Source organism: Macrotis lagotis, chromosome 4 (assembly GCF_037893015.1).
Source record: "Macrotis lagotis isolate mMagLag1 chromosome 4, bilby.v1.9.chrom.fasta, whole genome shotgun sequence".
Classification (NCBI taxonomy): Eukaryota; Metazoa; Chordata; class Mammalia; order Peramelemorphia; family Peramelidae; genus Macrotis; species Macrotis lagotis.
In genome coordinates, this window is record NC_133661.1 from 224292845 (window position 1) to 224306874 (window position 14030).

The 14030-nt window shown below is 35.4% G+C and overlaps 1 protein-coding gene and 1 pseudogene across 2 annotated transcripts in view; both read right to left on the reverse strand.

Moving 5' to 3' along the window:
* PRIMA1 (proline rich membrane anchor 1) overlaps positions 1-14030 on the reverse strand; it is a 132779-nt gene that overhangs the window by 83276 nt on the left and 35473 nt on the right. The window lies entirely within an intron of this gene.
* Positions 9127-13052, reverse strand: LOC141522223 (translation initiation factor IF-3, mitochondrial pseudogene; annotated as a pseudogene).

Sequence of the window (14030 nt, forward strand, 5' to 3'; positions counted from 1 at the left end):
AGCCAGAAGAGGAGCAGGCTTTCCCAGATTAAAAAAAAAAAAAGGCTTTAAATATGATTTCTGCACAGATTGCCAGCTGTTCCTGGACAAGACTAAACATCAGGGAATGAATTCTTGGGTTGAAGTTTACCCTGAAATAAAGAGAAATTCAACATGAATCTCAAATCCTGTGCTTTTTTAAAATTTTTTCAGCAAAAAACAATGGGAGGATCATATAAAGTGCATATAAAGGGCAGAGGGTACAAGGAATCAATTTAAAAACCATCTATCAAGAGTAATTTAACTGTAGACATCCTGAATGCAAGCTCCAATCATCTATGGGCTAATATATTAGTGGAGGAACTGAGCCATATCATTATCTACATTCTTGTTTTAAATGAAATCAAAGGAGGCAGCAGCCAAATGGAAGGGTGGTTCAGAAGGTTCTGTTTACAGAGGCAAAGATGCTGGCTGATTGGTTTCACAGCATTCCCAAAGACCTTTAAAATATAATTGGATACAACTCTTGGTAACCTTGTCTTTCAGGATTCATGACAAGAAATGGCATAAAACAACCAAAACCATTAAGATTAAGTATTTGTATTTACATATGAAGTAGATGACCAAGCATTAGAGAGAAATTAGATAAAGACCCTAATAAGATTCCTTGGTAATTTCAGGTCGTTTTTTATTTTTATTTTTATTTTCATCTTTTGGGGGGGAGATGAGGCAATCAGGGTTGAGTGACTTGCCCAGGGTCACGCAGCTATTCAGTATCAGTATCTGTGCTCATATTTGAACTCAGGTCCTCCTGGCTCCAGGCTGGTGCTCTATCCACTTAGACATCCAGTGGCCCTCTCAGTAATTTCAAAACAGAGATGGTCACAAATAGGAAAAATGAGTTGGAAAATGTGGTTCAGTATGAAGAAATAAAGGGTACAAATGCTGCTAACAGTGAGAACCTTCAGGTCTATAGTCTAGGATAACTTTTTTCAAGAAGCAAAAAAGTAATTGTTGGGCATAGTGAACACTAACATTGCAAAGAAATAAAACTGACTAAATCTTAATAATCAAGAAATGACAGGTTAATGATCTTAGGGCCACTTCTGAATACATCAAGTGGACTAGTCATTAATTAGAGCAAAAGTCACAATTAGCACCTCAACGAAAAAGATACAGTAACCATTATAGCCAATTATAATAGCTAGTATTTATATGGTTCTTTAAAACTTGCAAAGCACTACACAATTTTATTACATTTGATGTACACAACAACCTTGAGAAGTAGATGCTACTATTATTCCCATTTTACATAGGAGAAAACTGAAACTGAGAAGTGATTTTTCCCAAGGTCACAAAGAAAGTAAGCTGTCTTAGATTGGATATAAATTAAAATCTTTCTGTCTCTAGACCCGGCTCTGTAACTGCCTTATTCAAACAAGTTATTGACACCTAAAAATGGGACATGGACAAAAGACTAACTCTAACACTAACCCTAAACCCAAATTTAACCCTATTTTTCTTTAACTTAGGAATGTTTAATTTAGAAAAGTCAAAACCCATCCTTTAAATTCCTTTAACTATAAACTGATTATCACTATTTCCTGAAGGTTCCTTATGTAAAGCAATTACAAAAACAAGGAGACTAAAATAACATTTGCCAACATTTGCAGACAAGTTAGTGAAAGGCCAAAGTTTAAAAAAATAAATTGATATGCAAAGGTTTGGAGGATGGTGGAAGATTATATTCAATATTAATATTGTTTTCCAAAAATAACAAAATCTTAGAAGGAAAAAATAAGGCTATTGAAAACTTGGTGTGAGACCCAAATAAGTCAGATAATCCTACAGTATTTATAGATGAAAAATGGAAGGACAGGGGTGGCTAGGTGGTGCAGTGGATAAAGCACTGGCCCTGGAGTCAGGAGTATCTGGGTTCAAATCCGGTCTCAGACACTTAATAATTACCTAGCTGTGTGGCCTTGGGCAAGCAATTTAACCCCATTTGCCTTGCAAAAACCTAAAAAAAAAAATGGAAGGACAACAAATAGGTGAAAAATTGACAAGAACGTCAGCCTATCAGTAATAAAAGGTCTACCCAATTGGAATTTTATACTTTAGCTCCTAATATGCTATATAAAGAAGCAGAAAGGATATTTAATAATGAAGTTGTGGAAAAACAGCTAGTTTAGGTACAATATTCACAGAAGAAATCTTCAGGAGTTGAAATAATGATGTCACTGGATTTGTTGTTTAGTTGTTTCAGTCATATCTGAATCTGTGATCTATTTGGGGTTTTCTTGGCAAAGATAGAGGAGTAGCTTGTCATTTCATTCTTCAACTTATTTTGATGAGGAATTGAGGCCAATTGGGTTAAATTGGAAGTTGCCGAAGGTCACCCAGTTTTGACAGGAAGATGAATTTTCCTGTCTCCAAGTCTGGCACTCTATCCACTATACCACTTAGCTGCCCCAATTTCAATGGATACAAAACCACAAATTTCAATTGTGTATGCTGTTTTCTCATTATTTAAAAAAAATGATCAATGAAACAAATTATATAAACTTAAAGGTCTTCAAAACAACATGACTTCCATTTATAGCCTAAGGATCATACAAAATTTCTCAATAGAAAAACCAGGGATAGTTTTGTTCAATAAACCTTCTTATTAAATGACGCATCAAAAAGAGATTGGTTTTTCAAAGATATTGGACACTCTTATTAGGTATGTCTTGCACAGAGTTCAAATCACAGGGGGATCTGCTATAGCTGGTGAGGCCCTTCAAATACCTTTGTTTCTCAAAGGAATTATGCTAATTGCAACTATCTCCTGAGACTCTTGAGTATTAGTGGGGCTTGGCTTTTAAAAGATATCCAAGATTGGAGAGAGGCAGGGTGGCTGTAAAGAAGGTATCAACATATACTCAACAAAGACATGCCTAGAAGAACTAGAATAATATATATTTCCAGAGACTTTATACAGTCTTTATATAGTCTTCTTTCTCCAGAAAAAAGATATGGGATGATCATGTAATAGGAGAGAGACTATATTTTTCACTGATAACTATGAAATTTTTAATAAAATAGAAGAGCACCTTCATAATGTTAAGAAGGTTCCATCTGGCGAGTTTATTAGGAGGACACATGGCAAGAATTGGCCAGTGTGAGAAGCATGGGTTACAATCTTTGGCACTGTAGGGAGTATCCACAATAGTGAAATGATGGATCTTTAAAAACCATTCATATTTAGGGTTTGCAAAATAATTCTTTATGATTCGAGAAATATATAACAAGAACATTTTAATTTTCATTTTATAGATGAGAAATCTGAGGTTCATTATTAAAATGACTTTCCTAAATAAACAACAAATGAAGTATTGGAGCTATTCCAGGGCTCTTTCCCCTAACTATTTAGTCTGTCTAATGACAAGACATGATTATGAGAAGTTTTTTTCCCCGAAGATCTTGAATTTGTAAAGGGAATGATTAAGTTTTCAAACCAAAATTTATCCATAATCCTATACATTCTCTATTGGTTTATATTTCTCCAGGTTCTAAATCCTCATATTCTGTATTCTAGTCCCTTAGGATATGGTTTTTAGTTTTTATTCTAACTCCATGCATAATTCATTCAGTAGATCAATAAGAAATCACTGAATTTCTCTCTCCCTTTAACATTCTGTCTGAAAAGATCAGTTGAAAAAAAATTGAGCCTTGCCTACCTGACAGGTTAAGGGAAACAAATAAATAAAAGAGAAACAATCAAATAAAAGAGATAGCAGTTGTAAAGGCTATAAAGAAACATTCCTCAAAAGAAAAATTTCAAACTACTTTAAAAAAAAACCCTTGAAATACTTCTGAAAATCAGTAATAGGAGAAATACAAATCAAAACAATTATGAGATTTCATCTTACATCCAACAAATCAGTAAAGATAAGGAGAAAAAAGAAAAAAACTCAATGTGTAGGGGGTGTGTTGGAAAGAGAGCCTCACTAATTTGTTATTGGTAGATCTGAATTGATCTGACCTTTCTAGAAAATAAATTGGAATTGTGCTGAGAAAGTGACTAAAATTTCCATAATCCTCTGATCTGGAAATAAAAAACTGAAATAAATGTTCCATATACATAAAAAGATGCCATTTTTTTACAGTAGCAAAAAACTGGAAACAATGCAGATATCCATCAATTAGAGAATGGCTAAACAAATTATGACCCATATATGTTGAATACTAATAATATAGGGAACTATGGAAAGACTTATGAAGACTGGTACAGGATAGAGTAAGTAGAACCAGGAATACAACATACGCGATAACAAAAAAAAAAGAATTTTTTAAAAAATTATGTTGAACTTTGTACAATTAAAATGACCAAAAAACTGGGGGTTTTGTTCAAGGAAAAAAAATGAAAAAACTACCTTCTATCCCTAATTTGCAGAGAAGAGGGTAATACACATACTACTTTTTCCTTCTTTTTTTTTTGTTTGTTAGATAGGGTAAAGGAGGGAGGAGGGAAGAAGAATATCTCTGGAAATGGAGTTGAAATGAAAACAAAAGACATCAAGAAAAAGATTAAAAATAAAAGAAGTAGCAGAGGGCAAGTCATAGAAGTAAGTTGAATAATAGAGAACCATCTATTTAGGAGTAAAGGTAGACTACAGAATAGAACTCACAAATACTATTCCATGGAATGGATGGATTGTGTGAAGTTATTTTTTTATAAATCTCTATTGCTTTTTATTGGAAATATAACAATAAAGGTAAAGAATAAGTCATACATCCAAATGGTCAGTTTTTCACCTTTTCTCTTAAATTCTCCATAAAGAAGAGATAGGGTTTTCTTTTAAATCTGTAGTCTTGTTCAATGTTTTACAAGAGCAAGATTTTTTATGCAAATACAAATTATACTGAAATACTAAAAGAATAAATTTAATTAATTCTCTCCAAGTGCATGAGGCTAGCCTTCACACTTCAGAAAAACACATCTAGGCTGATTTGTTAGCTCCAATTTACTTTTTCCCTGGGATCTATACAGTAGATCTACCTTGGTTTTAATTTGTCTCTTGAAACTAATCAGATGAAGAGGAAAATTTCTACTTTAAAAATTGTACATATACACAAATATACATACGGGGAGAAAAATAACACACACACACACACACACACACACACACACACACACACACACATTTATAACACAGAGATATGGCACCTTAGTTTTCCCATCTGAAAAAGAGGCAAGTTACTTTCACTATATACCTCTTAGGATTTTTATGAGGAAAGTGACTGAAAACCTCAATACACTATGGTAATGCAAATTGTTATCATTACCTAAATGAATGAGGTCCTCTTCAAAGTAGCCATCTTAGGAGACTATATAGCTATTTCAACAATTAGCAAGCACTTATGATTATTATAATTATTGTTGCTATTTTTTTTTTAGTTTTTGCAAGGCAATGGGGTTAAGTGGCTTGCCCAAGGCCACACAGCTAAGTAATTATTAAGTGTCTGAGGCCGGATTTGAACTCAGGTACTCCTGACTCCAGGGCCAGTGCTCTATCCACTACACCACCTAGCTGCCCCTGTTGTTATTTTCAATGCTAGAAATGACTAGTATTTATATAGTGCTTGAAGGTTTACAAAACCCTTTACAAATATTATTTTATCCTCATAACAATCCTGGAGGAAGGTGGCTATTATTATTATTCCCATTTTATAGAGGAGAAAACTGAGGCAGGTAGTGGTAAAGTGATTAGCCCAAGGCCACACAGCTAGTTTATGTCTGAGGCTAGTTCTTCCTAACTGTAGACCTAGCTCTCTGTCTACTTTACCACCCTAGGCATGAGGCAACTGGGTAGCAAAATGGATTCAGTTCTGAGTCTGGCGTCATAAGGACCTCAGTTCAAATCTGGTCTCAGAAACCAACTATTTCTCCCTGAAGAAGTTACTTAATCCTCTTGGCTCAGTTTCCTTATCTGTAAAATGGCCTGGAGAAGGAAACATCAGACCACTTCAGTAGCTCTGCCAAGCAAACCCTAAATGGGATTAAGAAGAGTTGGACAAGACTGAACAATAACAACATGTGCTAGGTACTATGATTGATGGTGGATAATACAATACCAAAAATGAAACAGTCTCTGAATCCAAGGAGCTCTTAGTCTATTGTGAGGGGAAGAGAAATAACATGATTATAGTTAAGTAAATAGAGGATTTATACAAAATAAATACACAGCGATGGATAAAAGAAATAACTAGGAAAATCAGAAAAGGCTTCTTTAAAGGGGGCAAGGTGTCATTGCACTGATCCTTGAAAGAGTTAGAGGGATTCAGGCAGTAGAAGGGAGACCATTCCAGGCATGGGGGACAACGTGTATAAAGTCAAAGAGTGGGGAAACGGAATCTTGTATTTGGTGTAATAATAACACATATGGGGAATGTCCAGTTTGACAGAAGCAAAGTGCTGGAGAGGGAAGAATGTGTAATCTACCCATAAAGACATTTGGGGGCCACAATGTGAAAGCCTTTAAAATGTTAAATAGGAGACCTTGTATTTTTTTCTTATAAGCAATGGGAATATAGAAGAAAGCAAAAGAAAACTTAAAAGGAACCATAGAAAAGTAGGGTAGCTTTGAAAATCATGTGTAGTATTTATCACAGTTTAAAAAACTAAAGTGTGAAATGAAAATTTATGTTGAATCCTCTTTTCATGTTGTGATGTGCACATGAAAATTTTTTTTTATTTTTGTATCTAAGTTCAAAAATGAATATAAATGATAAAAAAAAAGACCAGAAAAAGCAACAGGGAGCCATTGAATCTTTGTGAAGAGGGGTACATTGTCAGACAAGCCCTAGAGGACTATCAATCATCTGTGAGAGGATGGATTGGTTAGAAGGGAGTGCAAGTGATGCCACGAAAAAGAACATGGGAGGAAGGAGACTTTAAAGATTGACGTGGGCTTGTTTGGGGGATCAAATCTCCAAGTTCTCTGACTCAGGAGAGCAAGAATAGATATAAATTTTAATTCACAGGTTACTACAAAAGTTAACAGGTCTCTAAGTCCTTTAAGAAGATAAAGAAATTTAAGAAGATAGGAAGTTCAAATAGGAGAACAGCAAAGACAATTAAGAAAGGGGAAAAGGGTAATAGCCACAAGAAGATAGCTGAGGTTAAATCATCATGGATTCAGCATGGAGAAGAAGGCCAAACTTTAATAGTGAGCCTAGTCTACCTCCTGGACAGGGAGGAGTCAGATGTAAGGGGTCAAGGACTGACCCACCTGGATGTGACTGGAATCAGGCATACACCTTGAAAGTCTAAGAGCCAAACAGGTGGAGGAGGAGTAAGGGGAAGGGACTGAAGTTGCTTTCTATTATCTTAGTGAATTTACATTTGAGAAAAGGGTTAAGCTGAAAAATAGAGAAGGAATCAGAGACCCACAGAAAATATCAGACAAGCACACATAATAGTTCCTTATTATTACAGGAAAGGCTAGACAAACATTTCTCTAATATTTCTCCTTCAGCAAAAGAACATATGCAAAATGCTTTATTCTAAAATAGAACTTATCATAGTTCTTCTATACACCTATCATTCCTACTAATTTCCCTACCCTTCTCAACTATACCACCATACTTCTGGTTATTTAGGTTTGTAAGCTGGGAGTCATACTCATTCTTTCACCCTGTCCTATTAAATCTTATCATTACACCTGCCCTAAATATTTTTGCATCAATCATTTTGTCTCCTTTCACCAACCAGTCACCTTTGTTCAAGCTTTCATCTCATCTCCTCTAAACGAAACTACTCCAAATTGTACTTCACACGTGTTACATCATTTGATACCAGAAGGTGGATGTTATTATTTTCTCCATTTTACATATTGGAGAACAGTGTGAAAGAGACTCAGTGACTTGCCCAGGGTCATGCAACTAGTCTGTATCTGTGGCTGACCTAAGAACTAAGACCTAGACTAAGACTAGAACTCCAGACCATCACTCTCTGCTTTCAGGCAGCCACTGGTCTGGTTCTTTTTCTATATGAGCAATCACACACCTTGATATAAACATCTAACATGGTGGAAGTTGTTTTAGTTCACAGGTTATCACTTATTGAAAACTATAAACTGCTTGTGTGATTCAAAGCTAAAAGGTAAAAAATAATAGTGTGGCTTAGTTCTTTGAGGCTTTAAGGATTTTATTTATTATGTGATGACAGTTCTTGGTTCTAAATCTAAATCCTCTATCAATAGTTCTCTATCAGAAGCTTAGCTGGTGTAACTTATAAAAGACAGAAAAATAGCCTTTTATATAGTTCCACATACTAAGCAATGTAGTATCCTAATCCTGTGAATCAAAGCTCTTACCAGGCAGTGGGCATAAATAAAAGATATCTGGGCCCTTCTAGGCAGTCTTTTTTTTTTTTTTTGGTTTACAAAGTTACTATGAATAACCCCTGTAATAAATAATGACCTCAAAATGTGATCATATTTTTAAAAATTGCCTGTTGTTGTTGTTGTTGACATACTAGATTCTTTTGTTTTGCTTGTTGTTGAATAGTTTCAGTCATATTCAACTCTTTCTGACTCCATTTGGGGTTTTCTGGGAGTAGTTTGCTATTTTTCTTCTCCAACTCATTTTACAGATGAGGATTGACTTGATTGGGGTCACACAGGTAGTGTCTGAGATCAGGTGTGAAGCCACAAAGATGAGTCTTCCTGATTCCAACCCCAATATTCTATCAACTTTGCTATCTGGTTCCCGCATACCAGCCCTAGGGCAAAATAATGATGATAATAATAATAATAATAATAATAATAATAATGATGATGATGATGATGATGATGATGATAACTTGTAATAATAATAATAACAGATAGCATTTACATAGAGCTTTAAGGTTTACAAAGCACTTTTACATATGTCATTTGATTCTCATAACACTGTGAAGTGGATATTAGTCTCTTCATTTTAAAAGTAAGGAAACAGACTGAGACTGCTTAAATTATTTGACAAGGGTCATCATGCTAGTAAATATCTGAAAGAGGATTTTATTTTTTCTGTTTTTTAAATTATTTTTATTTTTATTGAATTTTATAATCCCCCCCCCAATCTTGCTTCCCTCCCCCCCACCTCCCACAGAAGGCAGTCTGATAGTCTTTACATTGTTTCCATGCTATACACTGATCAAAATTGAATGTTTTGAGAAAGAAATCATATCCTGTAAGAAAAAATAAAACATAAGAGCAAAATTACGCAATAAGAGAAGTTATTTTTTAAATTAAGGATAATAGTCGTTGATCTTTGTTTAAACTTCTCAGTTCTTTCTTTGGATACAGATGGCATTCTCCATAGCAGATACCCTAAAACTGTCCCTGATTGTTGCACTGATGAAATGAGCAAGTCCATTAAGATTGATCATCAACACCATGTTTCTGTTATGGTGTACAATGTGAAAAGGGATTTTAAATCAGGTCTCCCTGATTCCAAGGCCCAGACTGTTTACCTTCTACCACATCCTTTGCTGAATCTGTGTGATATCAGAAAGCACTAATGAGTTTGATAGTTTTGGCTGTCTCAACACTAAGCCTCTCTTAGGAGCGCAAGACATGCTAGCAAAGGACAAAGATATACAAGAACCACCTGAGGGTCACTGATAATCTATCTTGCTTCTTTCTGTTCACAAATATTATGAGTCTTAGTGAAACATAAATATAGCCTCCCAAAACTAAGCACATCTAGAGGTAAGAAGCATCCCAGCTATGCTTCTTACAACCACAAAAGTTTTGACTCATCTGACTGAAATTTAGCTTTGTGTTCAAGTTTCTATCAAAAGGAATTGATCTAAAAATCAAAACTGAGCAATAGATGCATTGCTCTGTTACATAAATAATTGGCAACACATAACCATGACACTAGTAGAAATACCAAACATCGATGGTAGAGTGGAAATATTAGTGGATTTGGGGGCAACAAGGCAACAGAATGGATAGAGTGCCAAGCCTGGAGTCAGGAAGACTCATCTTATTGAGTTCAAATCTGACCTTAGACACTTATAGTTATGTGACTATGGCCAGGACATTAAACCTTTTTGTCCTCAGTCTCCTTCTCTGTAAAAGAAACTGGAGAAGGAAATGGTAAACTACTCTAGTGTCTTTGCCAAGAAAACCCCAAATGGGATCTTGAAGAGTCAGAAATGACTGAAACAAATGAACAACAACAAATGTATAATCCACCTTAATTTGGATTTAGGTGATCTGAGTTAAACTTCCATCTCCATCAATTAATTAGGAGTATGCCTTTGGGCAAATTGCTTCATCTCTCAGAGTTTCAAGGATCTTTATATCAATATAGAGACAACGATGTTTGCAATACCTGTCTCACAGCATTGTCAAGAGGATCAAAAGAGGGAATGCCAATAGAGCATATAAATGTCATATATGAATTATTATCAGTAATAAACATCACAATCTGCTCTTTTACCACTGCTATATCTTCCCTAGTGTGCTAACATTACTAGTCAAATGCTTTCTAGGAGTCTTAGGGAAGCAAAAATGAGATGTAAACATGAGATGTAACCATGAGACATAACCATGAGAAGTGGAGAAAAGGCAGGAAGTAAGGAAGGAAGACAGGTTGGAAGGGAAAAGGGTAAATGGATACAGGAAACATAAATGGAGGAAAAGTTTTTTTTTTAACTCCAAGGTTAACATTGTTCTGCTAATGAAAGTTGGATAGGCTTCCATCTTAATTGGTTCTACCAAGACTGGGCCCAGCAAAACATTTTAAATTACATTCTCCAAAGTCTGTATCATGAAAATATTCTGCTGTCAAACTGATTGACAAGTGGGAACTCTAATACCATTATGCATAAATGCATCAATGCAGTTGTTCAAATTTAAAAGAATAATAATACATGCTTTGTTGTTGTTGTTGTTCAGTTGTTTTTCAGTTATGTCCCGAGTTGGAGTTTTCTTAGCAAAGTTACAGGAGTGGTTCGCCATTTCCTTCTTCAGCTCATTTCCAGATGAAGGAACTGAGGCAAATAGTGTTAAGTGATTTGCTCAGGGTCATACAGCCAGATTTGAATTCTATAAAATGGGTCTTTTGGACTCCAGACATGGCACTCTATCCACTGTGCCACCTAGCTACCTCCCAAACACACTTAGAAAGAATTTAAATTTAGCAACAACACACAATTCAACTTTTTTGTTGTTGTTTTTTGGGGGGGAGAAGAGACAGATCTTTAATGATAGTACAACTAGCAGGAGATTGAAGTTTTTAACAGGTTCAAAATTTGTACACAAAGAATACCTAGGTTGATTTTTCTCCCTCCTTTCAGTGCAGCAAAGTCTTACAAGACATGCTGTTATACATGATCCTGATAAGAGAAAATCAAAGATCAAGGTAAGTTGGAATTTATGAAGTGTGAATTCATGTTACTATATATTTTAGGAAATAGGTTCATTTCTCTGTGGGACAGCCAAAATACCCGCTTTTAATTTAATGATGCTGACTTTAGCTCTTATTAGGAGATGGTGTCATCGGACAATAATATAAGTTCTATGATGTTAGGAAGACTTGGATTTAAATCCTTAAATCCTCTGACACATAGTGGCCATATTACCATGGACACATAATGTAACTTCTCAGAGCCCTGAGCAGTTTTCCAAGACTAAGTTAATGAGTCAGTTGCCCACCTCACTATACTAGTAGGAAATCTTTACACCAATGAAATCAGAGGTCCAGAAAATAAAAAAAAAACTTATGTTATAGTCAGATCTCAAGAAGACACTTATATGTATAAAAACTTCTTAAAGCAATACCTATGTGGATGTATTACTGATTTCATTTTAAATTCTCAAAGGTGAAACGATCCTCTGGAAAACGGAGTCTGGCCTCTCGTCTCAGTGGATACATTCCTCCCAAAATTAAAGAAACATTGCCTAAAAATGGCAAATCATCAGACTGTTTTGAAGAAAATATGCTCTCCACTGTTGCAACACTGACCCTTGGCTAAACATCACATATGTAGATTTATGTAAATAAGTTTTTTAATTAAAAATATCATTTTCCCTAATAATCTTTGAAAGTTTTTCTTCATTAAAATATCACTGTTGGAGAATATTTGATCCCATATTATCACTATTTTCGTTATTCATAGTGTCTCTGTTTTTTTGAGTCTCTTCTTTACTTTTCCTAAATTTGTTCATTTCCTTATTGCTCAAGTGACGAAAAACACAGGTTGCATCTTTTCCACCTCTTGTGATTTTGGGCTTAGATGCAAAGGTAGCAATTTCAGGCAAAGTCTTGAGAATATTATTAAACAGTTCCTCCATATTATCTTCTGGGACTGTAGTTTTCCCTTTCTTTACTGTAATTTAGACTTCATATTTTTTCTCAATCCATTGTTGAATATGTTTAATTTTAGTGTCCAAATCATGTTGTGCAATATTTGAAGAAAAGGTCAATTCCTTTAACTGGGGAGGTCCTGCTTTCAATTGAACCTTTTCTTTCTCTCTAAGTCGAAGCTGTTCTTCATGAATCTGGTTTCCTTTCATTAACTGGTACACTGGAGGATCTGCATTGTCTTTCCGTCAAACAAGTCTCAGGTTCTGTTCCTCCATTAGTCTAATCACTTCAGCTCAGTGCATCATTCCCAAATTGTCTCCATTACTATCAAGTAGTTGAAGAATTCAATGACCAATTTTTCGCCCAACATTACCAAAAGTTGGTTTTGATGATTTTTTTCTTATCCTTTTCATCTTCTGTATCTTCAATAGTACTATATACATTAGCACATGAAGGCAGAAGTAATCTTTTGGTAACAATGATAGCCCCAAACTGTGCTAGTGCTGCCTTTTGTACTATCTGTACACAAAAATATCTATCATTGCACTTAATTCCAGTTTTCACAGTCTGATGTATGAACTTCCTCATAAGAGATGTCATTCTGAGCCTCATCGGGGTCTGAGAAGAAAAGGCCTCGGTTCTACCTCTTCTGGAAGGCACTCCCCCCAGGCTGGCCTCAGCCTCGCTGCACTACAGGCCTCAGTGGCTCCCCAGGCCCGCAGCGCCCCGCAGCCGGGTGCTCGGAGCCACCGCTGGGCCCCACGCGAGCCTTTCCCCCCACACAATTCAATTTTCTAAGCAATTATAAAATTTTGTAAGGACAAAGATAAAAGATTACAAGATGACAGCTAGCAAAATGTCATTTTAAAAGTTTATATTTTCACTTTCATCAAAAATCATGATGTAGTTTGAGATTTTATTAATCATCTTTTCCCTTAACTTTTCAGCTGTGTCCTACCCAAGCAGCCTAAACTCCAGTCTCCTCCTCTGACTGAAATTAATACTCTGAACCTGGAACCCTGAACTGTCACTGGTGAGCTTTCACAACATCTAGCCAACTCTGTGACTAAGGAAAATACTTCCTGGTCATTTCTAGGCATATAATAACATTTATCCCATTCCCTTTATAGATCCAACTCTGCAGAAAACAGAGGAGAAATCAAATTATCACACCATTTTGATATTCCTTTTTAGTGCTCACTTCCCTATCTCTTGTCTTTCCCTATTAAAAGGTAAGCTCCTCACTGCCATGCTTCAGTGTATTGCATTCCCAGTGCTTAGCTCAATTACAGTAAATAATTTATTTAATAAATATTTTTCACTCATTAATTCATCTTGTTCTTTTGTTTGCTTATTTTGTTAGATTCATTACTTTTATTTTTTGTTCAAACAGTTCTCAGTAAAAGAATTGCAAAATATTAATAACCCTGTGAAAGAACTCTCCATTTTGCAAATAATAAGAGAAATTCAAATTAAAACAACCCTGGTATTTCACCTCACACCTAGCAAACTGGTGTAGCTGTAAATTAGTGCAACCATTCTGGAAAGCAATTTGGAAATACGCAAATAAAGTGCTAAATGTCCCTATTCTTTCACCCAGAGATTTCGCTGCTAGACATGAACCCAAGAAGGTCACTGACAAAAAGGAAGACTTCAATCACACCAAAATATTTAAGCAACATTTTGAGGGGAAAGCAAAGAAC